This window comes from Cnephaeus nilssonii, assembly GCF_951640355.1.
Source record: "Cnephaeus nilssonii genome assembly, chromosome: 9".
NCBI lineage: Eukaryota > Metazoa > Chordata > Mammalia > Chiroptera > Vespertilionidae > Cnephaeus > Cnephaeus nilssonii.
Genome location: NC_137080.1, coordinates 49,394,699 through 49,411,618, shown reverse-complemented (window position 1 = coordinate 49,411,618; position 16,920 = coordinate 49,394,699). Strand labels below are relative to the sequence as shown.

The window sequence follows — 16,920 nt, the reverse complement described above, 5'->3', positions numbered from 1 at the left end:
ATTTGACAACAACAAATCATTTAATGGGCTTGATAAAGCTGATTTTAAAAACATTTTAAACTGTGATAGCCCATTATCTTATATGGGCTGCTAGTGTCCAGTGGTTCAATTGCCTCCATTATAAAAGAATCCTAGTCATCTGAGGGAGGTGTTCTCGTCCTCCGTCCTCCCCTTTCTGACTAAATGCTACAATGCCAAAAGCAGGAAACACACATACTAAAAAACCAAACTTCTGAACTCTTTGTCCTTCTAGGTCACACTTATTATTCCAAGTGTTATATAATTAAAAGCTAAATAACAATGTAATCTTAATCATCAAATACATTCCTTTCTTTTACATCTATTCTTGTTGAGCCATGATGCTAATTGGACAGATGAAATTTACTTAATGCTGTGAAGTGTTATCTCTGTTGTACCACTTGTGTTTTTGCGATCTCTTTTATAGACAGAGGGAGTGAAAAAATGTCTACAAATTAAACTCTGTGTTAGTTAATAGATTTCTTCTTTAAGTTTAGAGGGAAATTTCAAGTCTCTTCCACCCTGTGTCTTGTTTACCAGTAGCAAATAAGGAAACGTGTTACAATGGAAGTATCAACTCTATATTTAAGAAGTATTTTTTTCTCTGAAAGATCTAAAATGGAGAAAGGATAAACTTCCATTCTTAGGAATGGAAGGTGAATTTATAAATTCTTAAGTGTCTCACTCCAAATAATAGAAATATAAACATCATCATAGGTGTTCTTTCTTAAACGTGCTCATGTCTTGTCCTATCAGGTGAGTGCTTAGAATTATGGACTCACAATTTGAAAACACTATTAAAATAATATAATTAAAGTACTTACTTATTACAATAAGAAAAGTAGCTAAATCCCTTCCCTAAATGAAGGAAACTAGTTCAGAGGAGGTATTGGCCCACTGGTTCTACAGGCCCATGTTGGTTATGGGGGTGGAGCAGATAATGACTGCTGGCAGAAGAGCCTCCATCTGGGAGTATGAGTTCCAAATATGGCGCCAAGGGAAATGTATTCCCAAGGTATAATACCTTAAAATAAGGACAAGTATAAAGTGGGGCAATCCTCATTAAGGATTCAGGAAGTCAAAAGGAGAGAAAGAGAAGAGCACGCTAATGAAAAGCATTCTGAAAAATTCTAGCGTTCTTACATTTTCCTTAACAAAAAAAAACAAAAAAAAGAGAGAGAGAGAATTGATGGGAAGGTCATGATGTTACTTATGGATCTGTAGAGCACAGGACAAACCCAAATTTCAGGTTGTTTTATAATAACAGTCCAGAAAAGTCTTAGTTTTGCTTATAATTTAATGGAATTGGTGAACAATTCACTCTAGGAGGTCACAGTTCAATTCCTGGTCAGAGCATATGCCCAAGTTGTGAGCTTGATCCCCAGTGGGAGAGTGCAGGAGACAGCCTATCAATGATTCTTTCTCATCATTGATGTTTCTCTCTCTCTCTCTCTCTCTCTCTCTCTCTCTCTCTCTCTCTCTCTCCCCCTTCCTCTCTTAAATCAGTAAAAATATTTTTTAAAAATACTATTTTAGGATAGCTATGCTTAGACTTTACCAGCTTGTTGTGTAAAATTTTCTGTTTTTACTTAAGGCAAGTTGAACAGGTGTTTTTTTTGTTTTGTTACTTGTAACTAAAAAAGCCCTAATATACCAGTATCATTATGATGAAGTTGATCAGAAACTCCCCAGAAAAAACTGCTTTCTGCCAAATAAACTGAATAAGTCTCTCAGGAGTAGTTCTAGAAGTTAAGATTACAATACTGCATATTTTTATGAAAATTATGAGAAGCACTGCTTGAGAATATAATTTCAACTGTGTGTAAGTTATACCTTGTTTTCCTTTGTATTCCCATTACCTTAGAATTGATCTAACATACAATTAACACTCAAATATTATTGAATAAAGTGTCTATAAAGTTCCATACATTGGTTAGGCAATAGAAGTACAAAAGTGTAAAAACAAACAAACAAACAAAACAAATTACTTTGAGGAGAACAGAAATCATATTTTGAATAATCCACATTTTGCTCTTGTCTTTAAAAAAAAATGTTCTCAAGAATTAAAAAGTGTAATAGCGCCTGAAATAAACTTGAGAAATCACCTATTGTCATTTTAATTTAAGCAATCTCCAAATACATTCATGCACTGAGGACTCCTACCTGTCCTGCAATTTGAGGAGTCAAGTCCAGTCTGCCAAACTTGCAAATAGAAACTTTTAAAAAATGAAACACCTATTACTGTCTCACAAGAGCATTCCATTAGAAAAGCTGCAGTGCAGCGTGATGAGAGCAATACAATGGGATTGGGTGAAAGGACTGGGGTGAGGCTGTAAGAAAAGGATATCTGACATGGCTGTTGAGGCATTATGGAGAGTGTATCAAGAAGAGGGGGGTATTTCAATATAGTAGAGACTGAAGGAAAAGTGTGTGCAAAGCCATGTACTTCTGCCAGCACTAAGTACAGAGAAGGGCAACGATTCTTGACACTCATTCTCAATATAGACTATCCCTGACAATGGTAATTGCTAACAATTCCTCTTTTTGTTATATGTTATTGTATTCAGTTCTTACATGTCTGTGAACACTTTGATCCTTCCTTTCTTCTCTCCTCCCTTCCTTCTTTCCTTCCTTTCCTTCCTTCCTTCCTTCCTTCCTTCCTTCCTTCCTTCCTTCCTTCCTTCCTTCCTCCCTTCCTTTCTTCCTTCCTTCCTTCCTTCCTTATTAAGTATTATCAGCTCCACCACCAATAATAATAGTAATAATAATAACAGCAACAATGAAAGTAATATATGCCAGGAAGGTGTCTACAGGATTTGCGTGTTTAAATCCTTAACTTTCACAACAATCTTGAAAGATAGAAACTGTTATTATCCTCATTTCTTACCATAGTATTAATGAGATACTCAGTGCCTCACTGTACTGAGACAGAGAGATGTTACCTAGACACCCAAGATCACAAAATGGCAGAGCCAGAACCAACTCAGGACATCTGGCTTCAGCATCTGCATCTTTAATGTTATTCTTTACCACATGCAGCACTAGCCTGGGTATGTGCATATGTTGGTGAAGGTGGAGACAAGTTCCTTCCCTGGTCAACTTACAATCTGTGAAGACTATTGATCAAGACAAAAACAAGCAAACAAAAAACTAATCGCAAAATAGAACTCCACCTCTCCCACCCAGTACTGAAATTTTTAAATCAATGAAGCAAGTTGAGCACAGGGAAGAGAGGTGATAGGTGATAACCGGCAAAACAAGATCAATTGTGTTTTACTTTGTGTGAAGAACAACTTTCATTTCTAACATCAAAATTTATGTTTATGAGTTTTGAAACACTTTTCCTTAATAGGTTATGATAACTGATTCTCTGTAGTTAATGTGATGAAGATGTGAAAGTGGGACAAAGAAGTTGGGAAAAGAATTAAGAAGTAACCTCAGCAAGTGCTTGCATTTTGCTTGGTAAAGTCCCTTCCCAATGCTTTCATCTTTGGTCCAGGTCGAATAAGTTCAGGAGTGAAGCCCAGATGGCTAGAGTTGAATAACCACTTAAATTGGTCTCCAGGTACTTGCCAGCCTTCCAGACTATGGTACATAGTTTTGCCTACTTCCTCTCTCATCTTTTTTCTTTAGGGTTCTGAAATAACTTTTCTCCTCCCATCCTCAACAAAACTCCCATCCTTTTAGACTGATTAATATATGTTACCCTCAAAAGTAAATATTTTTCTAGCTTCCAGTTCCAGTGCTTTTGGATATAACGAAGTCTCCAATGGCTTGGTCATCTTTGCTGTTTCCCTTATTGGAGGGGATCCTTAACCCTCACCTCGACTCCTAATTATTCCAAGAGTTTGCTCCATCTATTTTCTTTGTTTCCAGGGACCAAAATCACGATAATGATTACTTAATCTCTTTTCCTTCTAAGCATTGCTGAGGATAACAAAAACTATTGTCAGTAAGTGGTCTAACTACTGCAGCATTAAAGCAAGACAATTGTGATGCACAAAACCTTGGGAATTACTGTTTGGAAGCTCCAAATTTGAGTCAAATCCACAATAATATAAGTTTAATATTGAAAAACAAGTACTTAATGCTGTCCATGTATGGCCCACTTTTATAGTCAGATATAAAGTATAGTCAATAAAATAAAAATCTAAGACAATAACATCCACAATGCTTTAAGAAATATACAGGACCAAAGGCCTTCACCAAGAAAGTCAAATTCCTTGAGCAGAACCCCTCATTCACTTTCAAAAACCTATAAAACAGACTATGTGCCAGGCCTGAGAATACATGAAATATAATGTTTCTCTGTTTAATTGAGGCTATTCAATCAACTCTAAATTTGCCATCACATTCTCTGCCCCAGAGAGCACACCCTCAACATGTGTAAAAGAAACCTAAACTTTAAAGAAGTCCAAAGGAAAAATGAATGTGGCACTTACTTAAAAAGAAACTTACTAGTAAAGTCTACTTCAAGCTCGGCCAGTGTTGCTCAGTGGATTGTGCGCCATCCTATGCACCAAGAGGTCTCTGGCTCTACTCCTGGTCAGGGAACATGTCCAGTTGCAGTTGCAGGCTCCATACCCAGTAGGACACATGCAGGAGGCAAATGATTGATGTTTCTATCTCTCTCTCTCTCTTCCTTCCTCTCTTTCTAAAATATCAATAAAAACATATTTTTAAAAAGCCTACTTCAAGAGAATAATTAATAACTTAGAAAGAAAATTTGCCCAATAAAAGATTACTCTTTCCTCCCAAAAAGCACTGGAAAATACCTCCTGACTTACATCAAATAGATTCACAAGGAATTAGAAGAAATTAAGAGTAGAGTACCCACGTAAGAAAAGCTTATATTGACTATTTTTTTATAACGCAATGAGCAATCTAAGATTAAAATTGGATTGATAGTATGGGAGTACTTAAATCTGATGATTGCTTAATCTTTACTGAACAGTTTAATTTCTTCTAATATCAGTCATTCTCCAAATTTTGGTACTGGTACAAAAATGAACTTATTAAAAAAGAAGTTTTAAGGGTTGTAGGAAATACACTTTTATTTATTTTTTCATATTTTTAAATTTTCATTTATTTTATTTTTTATTTTTTTTGGTTCTAAAGTAAAAATTCAGTTTATTCATCTGTTTATGACACAGTGCACAAGAGGCAAAAGTGTTTCACATCATAGATTTCACTTCGAACTCTTGGACTGTTCAGTTCTTCGGCTAAAAGGAGAGACCAGACGGGAAATGCTTAGGCAACTGAGATAGGTGAGGCCGAAGCCATGCGGATGGCCTCCTCACAGGGACAGGCACAGGGCTGGGCCCTCGTTGCAAGCGGGTTTCCTAGAACTGTTAGCTGGAGGCAGAGCAGCTCCACTCCTGGCCGCTGGGGCCGCTGCGGGGCTCAGCCTTCCCCACCGCACAGGGACAGCAGCGCCTTCTGGTGGTCACCCTCGGTGTCTTGCGGGATGGAATGGTACAGAGACTTACCCTACTTTCTCTAGAATGCAGACCTGATCTTCAACATGCCCGCTTCACTGCGGGAGATCACGATTCTGATCAGGGCCTTGCCGCGTGTCCCCTTGCCCTCCATGGAGCCGTACAGTCGCTCAGCAAAATATCGGGGCTTGTCCTGGATACACCGGACCAGGTTCAGGAAAGCATGCTCCAGGTCTCCCCTGACCTCCTCCTTGATGCTCTGCAACATGCCATGAGGGCTGGAGCTCTTGTACTTGTCACATACTTTCTGCAGGTGGGGCACGCTGCGCTCGGTCCTGATGCTGATCCACTTGGGAACGTCAGTTCCCGTCTCTTCCCTCCAGCGTCACAGAGATCCCGGGCGTCTTGGTCCGTCAGCTCCCAATCAATGACAGAGCGGTCCTCTGCTCTTCTACCCTTGGCGAGGGCAGCCATCCGCTGCGGAAGTCGCCAGATGTGTCGGAAATCCTGTCCTTCTCCAGATGAGTCTTGCACTTTTCCTGGTAGACTCTGTTCATTCCCTGCAGCTCCTGGCTGGCCCTGGAGCAGGGGACCTTCAGGGAGGCCTGCAGCTCGGAAGCATCGTGTGAGCAGCGTTTCCAAGAGGCCCCGCATCTCGGTCTCCAGGTGGCCGGACAGGGCTGCCTTGGTGCTGATGCAAGTTCCTTTGTGGTGCTTCCCTGGTCGGCGAAGGCGGTATCCTGCCTCTGTTCATTGCTGCGGTGGGTCAAACTGTGACAACGGTGAGCTCATCCACCCCTTTGGGCTTGATGGCCGTTTCAATGTTCAAAGCGTCCCGGTGGGCATCGAAGTGGGGGTAGGCTTTGACTGACCCATACGCACTCACGGGGTGGAGTGATCACCCTCCAAGCACAGAATTTCGTCAACATTTTGAAAGGAGCTGGGCCTGGTGCCGAGAGCTGTGAGTGTCCCCAGATGCCGAGCAGGAAATGCTCTTTTAAAAACTGGGTGCCCTGGTCGCTGTGGCTCAGTTGGTTGGAACATCGGCCTATACACCAAAAGGTGGTGGGTTCGATTCCCAGTCAGGGCACATGCCCAGGTTCAACCCCTGGTCAGGGCATGGGTGGGAGGTAACCAATCAATGTTTCTTTCTCATATTGATGTTTCTCTCTCTCTTTCCTTCCGTTTCTCTCTCTCTCTTTCTCCCCCTTCCTCTCTCTAAAGTCAATAATAATGTTTTAAAAACTGAGTAAGAACAAGTTCAATATTTATTCCCCAGGAAAATACACAGAATCCAACAATAAACTTTGGTTAATCTTCAGAATGATGTCAATAGAGTATGTAAACCAACTGAGTTTGGCACATCATACTGGACGCATTTTTTTTCATAGTATATATTCAAGGCCACCTTATAGAATTAATACCCATTACTCAAAGGACAAAAAAAAATATGTCCAACTGTGTAGGTGTTTAACTACTCTTCAGCATAAGACATTTTACAAAAATAGAGAATGAATATCCATGCACACTCACTAAACCCATTGAGTACTTTAGGTCAAGAAGTACATAAATAATTTATATTTTCCACTGAGGTACTTTGCAATGTTATCCAATTTACAGAGCACATACCATCACACATAAATGTTTGGAATTTCATTAAAATATAATATGAGTCTACTGATATATCAGCCAGATTCTGAATTCTAGAAAATCTCTCCAATTTTGAACTATAAAAATAGGCATTAATATTATAAGGAAAGCTTTAATGATATATCTGCTCACCTGCTTCTCTTGGCCCATGAGTTTATACTGTTTACAGGGTCTTTCTACCAATAAGATAAAATGAAATAGAATCTCAAGGGATTTTTTTTCTCTAGAGCCTATTGTGGTTTAAATTTCATGTATAACTCCTATGCACAGCGCGAGAAAAATGCATTTTGGAACAACATTAACAAAAAAACCCTTAGTAATAATTCAATTCAAGGATGTCATTTTAAAGATGAATAAATTTCAGCACCGGACAACTCTCCAGCAGAAATTCTTAGAAACATTATGATCTTACTTTCTATGTGCCATTAATAAACGGGTTTGCAATGCATGGGATCTTGTCACTTGGTATCATAAAATTTACATCATCTTGGATATTCTCTAAAAATTCTAGTTCCTCATAGATTAATATTCTGGCTCTAGTGACCACCTTGTTTTATGATATACTACGGGGATATGCTGTATTCCACTGTCCTTATGTTAATTAGGGCAAAACTGAAATTCTAAGAAAAAAAGTGTCAGGTAATAGATAGAATATGCCAAAGAGCCTCAGTCATATGTCTGGGAAACACTTGGTTTCTTACCAAAAACACAGTCTAGGACTCTAATTGTAGTTATTTTCTTTTGAGAAATGGATAGTAAATGACAAGATGATACCTAATCCTCATAACACAAAGTCATGAAATTTATTGATCCACCTCAAAACTGCTGCAGTTTCCATATATCAGGGCTTTCAAGTAGTAGTGCACTCTCTGTAGATCATGCACATTAAGGTTTTATTAAAAATTCAATGAAATATTTATATCTCAGTTACAAATCCCTGATGGGTAGATGAATGCAATCAAGACATAGTGACTTTCCAATGTGAGTTTATACATAGAACATTTTGTCATGGCAATGAATATCCTTCAGTGTTACAAAGAAAACAGTTGTTTAAGTGCCCTGCTTGTTACGTGGGAATGACTATTTGACCACTGTTTTAATTCTTCTCCTACTTCACCCCTGTCCTAGCCCCATTCCTTTCTGAAGGCTAAAATTGATTTACAAGAAAATTCCCATAGGGACTATTTCAAATCTCCTTGGGCAATTTTGAAAAAGTTTTAAATTTCCCCAGGTGATTCCGAAATAATTTTATAATAATGCATAATAAATTTTATGCAGATTTTAAAGCTATAATTCTTTCTATTAAAATTCCCAAGATAACATGTCTTACAGTAATTCCATTGTGTAAGTACAAAGGCAATTGTCAGTAATTCCAAATGATGTCGATTTTGGAGACAAAAATATCTGTCTGTCCTGAGTTCCACCGCAGGGCTGCCATCATGCTCTTCTCAAGGGGCAGCATTCACAGACACCCAGGCCAAGGGGCTCTCCTCCTGAAAGTCACATCTGGATGGTTCAGTTATAAGTTTAAAATTATTTAAATGACTACAGCTTCCTAGAAAGTATGTTCAGAATTTAAGAGTTGTTTGTGTTTGCCTTGAATACCAATAAAATATTAAATAAAACTGGTTTCCAAACCAATGATCTCTTTTATAATATAGTTTCATTTTTCAAGTGCATTGCAGTAAACATTTAAAAAATATTTTGCAAAACATTCACCATATTCCCATATTATTAACCTGCCTTCCTACTTTTATAAGGCCGAAACTTGGTAACTCTTAAAGAAGAACTAAGTGCCATATTAATTTTTTCTTCAGACTTCTTTAAAGTTTAGGTTTCTTTTACACATGATGAGGATGTCCTCTCTGGAGGTAGAGAATAATGAGGAGGGAGCTTATATCGTATAACTGTCATCAGTATAGATACGCATAGTAAGCACATTTGAAGTGGGGTGTGTTCAACATACTGGGAAAGAAAAATCAAATAAGATCATTGTTAAATCACAGTTTTTTAAAAAAGAAATAGAGGAAGAAATAGGGGATGATAAGGGCAAAATAGAAAAGAAATATTTTATTGAGACAGTAAAGCTCACCCCTCTCAATAGTTTTACCATCTTTTATGCTTTAAACTTGCAAAAATTGAAATCTGTTAGAAGCATGGCCAAAGGCTGTGCATTAGCCTGTCTCCATTACAACAATGTCCTCATAGAACAGCAAAGGCCTGACGTTGGTTTTTTTCAAGAGCCATGCTTCCCCTCCGTAAATGTTGATGTAACCGTCCTTCCTTGTACTTCTCCCATTTCCCCTTCAGCCTGAATTATAAATTAAACTGATTTCACCTCAAGTCTCGCCTTTCTAAGCAGTCTCCTCACAGATTAATTCTAGACACAACAGACTACTAGCTGAGACCTTGAAACAAAATGAGAGCAATGAGTGAAATGTATAAGGATACTAGGTTTTGCATTTTTCTTTGTTTTTCTCTTTTTGTCTAAAAAAAGTAATTCTCAAACTTGCTTTATCCTATGCCAGATTTGAACAAGTATTAAAATTTCTCTGAAACCACAAAATCACAACTTCTAGAATAACTCAGATGAGCGTTTCTTAAATCTGGTTATTTTTTGACGCATTTATTATTTTATGGTTGCATTGCTAGATATCTCTACTACTCTAATTATCTCAAGTCCAGCAGAACCTTTTTAATCTAAAGAAATGCATAGTTGCTGTCTCATGGATGATTTTGTGGAGGTCAGTACAAGGAAAGTATATTTGCTGGAAGTATGCTTGATTGTCATTTGTTTGCTTAAAGGATAATGAAGCTTTAGAATATAAAAGCAATCCCTGCCTTCATTTCTCAGCATTCACTGCTGGCTAAAAATTGGTGGGAAACATGGCTGTTAGGGCAGCCTGTATTTTCCTGGACAATTTCCAAAATTTAGATGACTTGTTATTAAAAGTAAAGTCTGCCTGGTTTTCACAGACATATAAGTTCTGATTATACACTTAGGACAGAAATTGTATGACCTTTCTGAATATCTTGGCTACAAATTAGGTACAAGCTAAATACAATAACTTTTTTTTTCTGAAAGTTTCCTTTATCTAACATGTATCATAAAAATATATACATGTTTAAATGTAAATGAAGAAAAAAAGATAAACTAATGACAGTCAGTAGTATTAGCTAGGTAAAGGAAAATAGCTTTCCGTAAATTAAAACATTTTTCTGTGTTCTATGTATTTTTTATGCCTTCACTATATATTTTCAAACACTTTTAACATGATAATTCTAAAGCACAGTGACAGACTTTGCAAAGATGTGAAAAATACAATGCCTGGCCTCAAGTCTTCACATTTTGTTAAAAGGTAACATGGATTATATTAAAAAAAATAAAAATGTTGTAGGATGCAATTTATACCACCCGCACAGTAAAAAACAAACAAAACAAAAACTATTATTCAAGAAGGGACAATGATGTTCAGCTAGGAGAGCTAGGGTCATCAAGGCGTGTTTTGTGACTGAGCCTTAAAGAACACAAAGACGTATAATAGGGAGAAATCTCAGTGGGTAGCATTCCAGGTGAAGAAAGGAGCAGGAACAAAGGCAAAAAAAAAAAAAAAAGAGCAAGAGATGCACATAAAATAGTGAGTAGTCAGTTCAAACTCCAAAGCCTGACCTATGACCTTGTTCAGGTTAGCTATTTGCTGTGTCCTATGTAACAAGTTACCCCAAACTCAGTAGCTTAACACACAAATCATTTCATTGTCTATGAAGGTTCTGTGGGTCAGGAATTGGGGAAGGGCTTAGCTTGCAGGGCAGGCTCCCCGGTTCCCATGAAGTTGCAGTCAGACAGTAGCTGGAGCGGGGAAGCTGTGGGGCCGAAGCAGCTGAGAGCCGACTGAGCATCTGCTTCTCCTTAGTGTCAGGGCCTCTCCATGGAGTCCCTCTGTGTGGGTTACAGTGGGCTTCCTCACAGTATGGTGGTCCCTGGGCAGTCAGATGGCGGACAGTGTGGCTGAAGGCTCCAGGAGCAATCATGCCAGGAGATTGGGTGGAAGTTGGTTCACCTTTTATAATGTAGTTTGGGAAATCCCACAGAAATCCTGCCACATCCCATTGCTTACAAGCAGATCACGAACCTTCCTAAATTGGAAGGGGGAGGAATAAGAGGCCCTTTTATGGTGGAGAAGTGGCAAGGCCCTAAAGACTATGTGAAACAGGAAATGGTGTTATTGTCCTAGGAAAATACAAACTGCCACCAACATGATTCAAGACCAGATTCCAGCTAATCATTTCCAGGTTTAATTCTTTCCATTGCTTCCTGTACAGCCACGTATCTTCCGTTACAGGGAACTGCTTGGAATTATAAGATATTACTATGCTTTTTGCATATCTCCCTGCCATGGAGACTGGTTTCTCTGCATGAATTGCCCTTGTGTCTACCCAGCAACACCCTACCCAGCTTCACATCCGGGCTGTCCTACATGCAGCCTACCCTGACTCTTGCAGAAGGTCTGTGAGCTCCTCTATGGCCCAGAGGAATTAATTTTTTTTAACTTTTAAAATTTATTGTGGTATAATATAGATAAGATAAAATTTACTATTTTAAGCATTAAAATGTGTACAATTCAATGGCATTAAGTACATTCACATTATTTATTGTGCAACCATAACCACCGTCCACCTTCAGAACTTTTTCATCCCAAACAGAAACTTGGTATCCATTAAACAATAACCCCCTGCTGCCCACCCCATCACCACCGCCCCTGGTAGCCACTATTTTACTTCCCATCTTTATGAATTTGACTATTGTAGGTATTTCATAAGTGTAATCTGGCTTATTTCACTTAGCATAATGTTTTCAGGGTTCATCCATACTGCAGCATGTGACAATATTTTGTTCTTTTCAGGCTGAATAGTATTTCATTGAATGTATACACTGCATTTTATTTATCCATTTATGCATTGATGTACATTTGGGTTGTTTCCACCTTTTGCCTGTTGTGAATAATATTGCTATGAGCATCTGTGTACTCCAGAGATGTTCCACATTATTCCTCTGAGGAAATTTATCACACTGTGTTGTAAGCATTTTCTTACATGCCTGTTGAGCATTGTTTAAACCACCCCAAACACCTTATATATTAAGTTTACATACTTTGAATTATTAATTTCTACATCTCTCTAACCTACAGCACAATAGGTGTTCCATAAATATTGTAGATTACACAGTAAATAATTGAGAGAGTGTATATAACATAAGACCCGTTTGTGAATTTCAATCATTTTTTGCCAAAGGCTTTCTTGCTTATTTTATCTAAATTTAAAATCTTCATTTTATAGAGAGATCAGAATGTATTAGATGGTATAATAAACACAGCTAAATGAAGGCCTGATTTTCAGGAGCTCATATTTTTACATTGAGATTTTAATTTCTTGATATGGTTTTTTTTGGGGAAAAAGATCTTCACAGAAAGCAAGAGTAGATATTTTTCCTGATAGCTTTAAAATACTATGGCTTTCTGGAAATTAGATTATGATGCACTAAATTCTTAAGCTATGTGAATGTAATTTGTCTTTTTCCTCCATAAACATAGTAATTTGTATGCTTAACTAGGTCATTTATTACTCTTTAGGCTTTAAGCATAGGTACTTACTGAATTTAAAAGTTGTAGGATAATTGAATTCCAATATTAATACCTATACCTTATATAAAAATAAAGAGGCAAATATTAGGTTCTTAAAATCTGAGAGAAAATTATTGTGGTGTCTGTAAGATAATCTGTGTAACATAATGGGTCCCTAATTGATAACAACTGCAAAGCACTATTTTGTAGGGTTATTAGATTCATGGAGTCCAGAGCTCAACAAATTCAACATTTTATTCATATATAAAATACACACATAGTGAGAAAGGAAGGAAATATATGCTTTCTAATGGATTTGCTGAATGGGAAGGAGAAAATATCTTCAAGTGAGGTTTCATTATATTATTTGTTCTTGGAGTTCCTGAGCTCTATTGATCAAAATATTCTGGTAATCCATTATATAGAAAATATAACAATTAAGAGTGGTGTCACATTAAAAACTTTCAGATCCTCACATTAGTTTTCAAAGCATTTCTATGTATTTTTATTTGTCTCCACACTTGAGTTCTCAGCCCCTAATAAACTGCTTGCCTGACAAATCAAAGACCTTTAATCAATGTATAAATTACATATATGAATGCATAAATCTCAAATATGGCTTTTAAAAATACACATTTTATTATTTACAGAAGTAAAAAACCCAAAAATTATTTAAATGTCCAACAATAAAGAGTGGACAAATAAATTATGGTACATGCATAAGCCAAAATATTATGAAATCATTAAAATTACATTCTTGAAAATTTTTAACAATGTACCAAATTGTTCAAAAGGTAATAATAACTGAAAAGTAAATATAGTAGTTCTAACTTTGTTTTAAAATACTATATACACATGCACATATATACATACAGAAATGCTTTAAATATATGTTGATATATAATATTTTCCATAGTTGTGCATATGTATAAACATATTTTCCATGTATATTTCAACATATTTTACCTGTATAATTACAAAATTAAAGTTTTATGTCTTGTAATAGCATTCCATGTAATCAGTTCTCAGATTTAAGAACAATGCATTGTTATCATTATTTTATCTCCCATTAGGTAAAAGGAATAGCAATGTGTTTATGTCAGAAATATAAATCCTCTAAATGAGATATTTGTGCAAGAGCATCTTTTTAATGACATTCTTAAAATGGACAGAGCCTGGAATAAAATTGTAGGTAGAATTTCCTCTTAATTACTTGAAAAAACTTAAATCACTTAAAAAGGGTATCAGTTTATGAAGGGGGGAGGGAAGCAATTTGCTATATTGAAAAGAAAACGACTTGAAATTTAAAAATAAACCAAAGTTACCTGATTTCCAGCAGACCATCAGCATAAAGTGCATCCGAATTACTGTTAAACATGTGTTTTTACAATGGAAGTTATGATGTTTCTTATTATAAAAGAATTTTCTGTCAGGCTTGAATCTTTTAAATATTCTGTTTATGGGTTTCTCATTTAGGCTAATCACGAACCTAAAAAAAATTACAACTCCTATTTTCTTATAGGAGAAATATACATAGAAACCCAGCATAATTTATGGAATGGAGCAGTGTAACAATAAATATGAAATAAACCAATATTTTACATGACAAAACTGATGTGGGCCAAAGAAATCTTCTGGCAAGCCATATCTATAAATAAAAACAAATAAAATACAAATAATATGGCACTATGCTTTCATTGAATTGCAGACCACTCATTTTATTAGAAAATGTGGTCCTTGTGTTTGTGATAATCTGATGGGCTACTATTCATGGATTGACTTGTGCCCCTGGAAACAATTATACATCTATGAAATCTAGGTTAAATTTATATTTACACTTGTAAACATAAATATAAAATTAAAAAGACAGACTGTAATTTTTCTAATTAAAAATGTGAATAATGAAAAATAAAACATCACTAATGCTTACAAATACCTTTGAAAAATTAGAATAGAGATAGCAATAGTAAACTTAAGAGTCAATACAGGGATCAACATTTGTTGTTTAAAAGTAATGCAACTATAGAATTACTAGTGGCCCAGTGCACAAAATCCGTGCACGGAGGGGGGGTTCCCTCAGCTCAGCCTGCACACTCTCCAAACGGAGACCCCTTGAGGGATGTCCGACTGCCGGTTTAGGCCCAATCCCTGTGGGATCACTGGCTCCTAACTGCTCACCTGCCTACCTGCCTGATCGCCCCTAACTGCTCTCCCTTGCCAGCCTAATCTTGCCCTCAAATGCCTCTGTCTGCCTGATCACCCCTAACTCCCCTCCCTTGCTGGTCTGATCTTGCCCTCAACTGCCCTCCCCTGCCAGCCTGGTTGCCCACAACTGCCCTCCCCTGCAGGCCTGATCTGACCCCCAAAGGCCCTCCCCTGCCAGCCTGATCTCACCCACAACTGCTCTCCCCTGCCAGCCTGATCACCCCTAACTGCCTCTGCCTGCCTGATCACCCCTAACTGCCCTCCCCTATTGGCCTGATCTCACCCCCAACTGCCCTCCCCTGCAGGCCTGATCTCATTCCCAACTGCCCTCCCCTGCCGGTCAATTTGGTTCTGATTGGTCAGTTTCTATGCCAGTCAGCATCTCTGAACCTATCTCCAGGCCTGATCAGAGAGGCAGGGCTGATCAGCAGCCCCTGCGGAGGCCCGGAGAAAAACAGAGGTGCGGCTGCTGGTGAAGCCTGGAGAGAAAGAGACAGGCAACGATTGATCAACAGTTGCCACGGAGGCTGTGGATCAGACCCTGCCTCTCTCTCTAGGCCTCTCTCAGGGCCTGATCCGCAGCCCCCTTGGCTGTCAGTGCTGGGTTGCTGCACCCTCACCTGCAGCAGTCAGTGCTGGGTTGCCATGGCTGAGGTACCACTGACTGTAACATTATTACTTCCAATAATGTTACAGTAATTTCTTCATTCCACCCATCCATTGATATAAAGACTTTTAATGCTTTTTAAATAAGAGATGCTTTTTAAAATAAAATGAAAACATAGACGATAATTATATTCTTTATATGTATACTTTCATTATACTGACAGGCATAAACTTTGGGGGATTTATCAAAAGACCACAAATAGATCTCTACATTTTGATGTATAAGATTATGAAGGTACTCAGTGTTTATCTTCATATTTTTCATAAACATCCATCAAAGAACTATTTTAATTTTATTTCACAAATACCTCCTGGATCATTAGAATCTACCCCCAAATTTAAGTCATTCTATAGAAAAGGTTACATACAGATCTTTGGATGATAATACACACCAACTGTTGAATGGGCTGTACGGACAATGGCAAATGAAATCAATACCAGCCAAAGTACAAAGTTCACAAAAAATTTAAAAGGAGTAACACTGCTAAGCTAGTCGTCATCTAAGTTTTATCATTTTATATGAAAGGGGGGGAGGCAGGGCAGGGCGGGGAGCAGGGATGTTGATGAACCAGGCTCCTCAGGCTTCTAGCTTTCCACAGCATCACCACCAACAATACTGAAATATGTCAAAGTCTGTGTGAAAAATGAAAACCAGTGACAATGAAAGCATTCAGCTTGAAAGATATATTACCTCTGCCCCATGTTACACTTCAGAAACAATACAAAACATGATTACTAGTCCCAGAGGGAGGAAGGACTCTTTACAAGTGATATTACCATTTCAAAATATCTTCGTATAAAAGAAGAGCTAAATAAAGACTCTGAAACATCAGAACTTCTGAGACAGAGGCTGGAATTTCTGTGAAGAGTTATATTCCTGGATAGAAGGATGGCAGATGAGAGTGGAAGGGAGTCACATTTTGCACTGCTGGGTCATGCTAAGTTGGGAAATTATCAAGGGGATAAAAAAATTATGAATATAGCCCTAGCTGGTTTGGCTCAATGGATAGAGCATTGATCAGCCCTCAGACTGAAGGGTATCAGGTTCGATTCCAGTCAAGGGCATCTACCTTGGTTGCAGGCTCAATGCCTGGGCCCCAGTCAGGGCATGTGTGGGAAGCAACCAATTGATGTGTCTCTCTCACATCCATGTTTCTCTCCCCCTGCCCTTCCCTCCCACTCTCTCTATAAATCATTGAGTGGGGAGGGAAATATCCTTGGGTGAGGATTAATAACAACAAAAGTTGTGAATATAAAGACCATAGATGTATTATTACTGTGAGTAGTGTGGGATTTATTAAGCATAAAATAGGAATCAAATG

General features: G+C 37.8%; 1 pseudogene across 1 annotated transcript; it reads right to left on the bottom strand.

Moving 5' to 3' along the window:
* Positions 1-5,421: 5,421 nt before the first annotated feature.
* On the bottom strand, positions 5,422-6,500 carry LOC307105692 (annexin A2-like; annotated as a pseudogene). The gene has a single exon. The product of its transcript is annotated as an annexin A2-like (transcript).
* Positions 6,501-16,920: the final 10,420 nt, after the last annotated feature.